This window comes from Cebus imitator, unplaced genomic scaffold, assembly GCF_001604975.1.
Source record: "Cebus imitator isolate Cc_AM_T3 unplaced genomic scaffold, Cebus_imitator-1.0 Scaffold728, whole genome shotgun sequence".
Lineage (NCBI taxonomy): Eukaryota > Metazoa > Chordata > Mammalia > Primates > Cebidae > Cebus > Cebus imitator.
In genome coordinates this window covers 142682-144354 of record NW_016108043.1, presented here as the reverse complement: position 1 = coordinate 144354, position 1673 = coordinate 142682, and the positions used below count along the sequence as shown (strand labels likewise).

At 47.5% G+C, this 1673-nt stretch overlaps 1 protein-coding gene across 1 annotated transcript in view; it reads right to left on the bottom strand.

Moving 5' to 3' along the window:
- Window positions 1-1673, bottom strand: part of LOC108296618 (protein SET-like) — a 156751-nt gene that overhangs the window by 143931 nt on the left and 11147 nt on the right. The gene's annotated exons all lie outside the window — the stretch shown is intronic.

The window sequence follows — 1673 nt, the reverse complement described above, 5'->3', positions numbered from 1 at the left end:
AAAAAAAAAAAAAGAGCAACTAGGAGGTCACTAGAACTGGACAATGGAGGAAAGACAGGAAGGACCGATAACAAGGAAGAGCTCTGGGGAGGTAACGTTCAAGAAGCCAGTCCAGAAGAGAGCAGAAGCAGGATGAGCACATGTGTGATGAGAAGCAGCAGGGAGGGCATGCAGAAGACAAAGAGAGGAGGGGAAAAGGGTATGAAATCTCCAGCAGGCCAGGCGCAGTGGCTCACACCTGTAATCCCAGCAGTTTGGGAGGCCCAGGCGGGCGAATCACCTGAGGTTAGGAATTTGGGACCAGCCTGAACAATATGGCGAAACCCCATCTCTACTAAAACTACAAAATTAGCTAGGCGTGGTGGCGCACACCTGTAATCTCAGCTACTCAGGAGGCTAAGGCAGGAGAATCACATGAACCCAGGATGCGGAGGTTGCAGTGAGCCAAGGCCTCGCCACCGTACTCAAGGCTGGGCAACAGAGCGAGACTCTGTCTCAAAAAATGATAAATAAATTTATTTATTTTTATTTAATAAAAATTAAAAGGGCCCTCCAGCAAAGGAACCGCTTATATAAAACCTCAGAGGAAAAAAACAGAAAGTGGTTACTGTGAGACCCTCAAAAAAAGCCCCACCCAGCAAGAGAACAGACCTGATTAGTTGAAGGAAGGCAAGGGACAAGTCTGAGAAGCCATGACACAAAGCTTAAACTTGAAGCCACTTGCAATGGTTGAATGTCTGTGTTCCTGCAAAATTCCTATGTTGAAATCCCAACTCCCAAAGGAATGGTATTATGAGGTGGGGACTTTGGGAGATGATTTAGGTTAAGAGGGCAGAGCACATAAGAATAAGCTTAGTGCCCCTATAAAAGAGGCCCCAAAGACCTCCCTCACCCCTTCTACCACATGGCTATATAACCAGAGGTTGGTCCTCTGCACCCAGAAGAGGGCCCTCACAAGAACCTGGCCACACGCTGGCACCCTGATCTTGGACTTCCAGCCTCCAGAACTGTGAGAGAGAAATGGCAGTTGTTGGTAAGCCACCTGGTCTATGGTACTTTGTTACAGCAGCCTGAATAGACTGAGACACCACTGAAAGATCTTAAGTAAAGGGATGACAGGAACAAAGAGAGATTTTACAAAGATCACTCTGGTAGAGTGTGACAAAGGCAGGAAAGACTGGCAGCTGGAAACCAGCCAGGAAGCCACTGTAGCAAACCAGGAGAGTTAGACAGACGCAGCCCAAACTTGGAAGATGACAAGGCCACGATTCTAGCAGTACTTAGGAGAAGCTAATGTCAATGAATCATCACGTGTACAAATTCCAATATATGTAACAGTCCCTCTCTATCTATATCGGTTTAGTATTTCTTCTGTAAAAATGACTATCCTGGCCAAGCGTGCTGGCTCACATCTATAATTCTAGCACTTTGGGGGGCCAAGGTAGGCGGATCACTTAAAGCCAGGTGTTCAAGACCAGCCTGGCCAACATGGCAAAACCCTGTCTCTACTAAAAATACAAAAATTAGGTGTGGTGGCGGGCACCTGTAATCCCAGCTACTCAGGAGGCTAAGACACAAGAATTGCTTGAACCCAGGAGGTGGAGGTTGCAGTGAGCCAAGACTGCGCCAATGCATTCCACCCTGCGAGACAGAGTGAGACCCTGTCTCCAAAA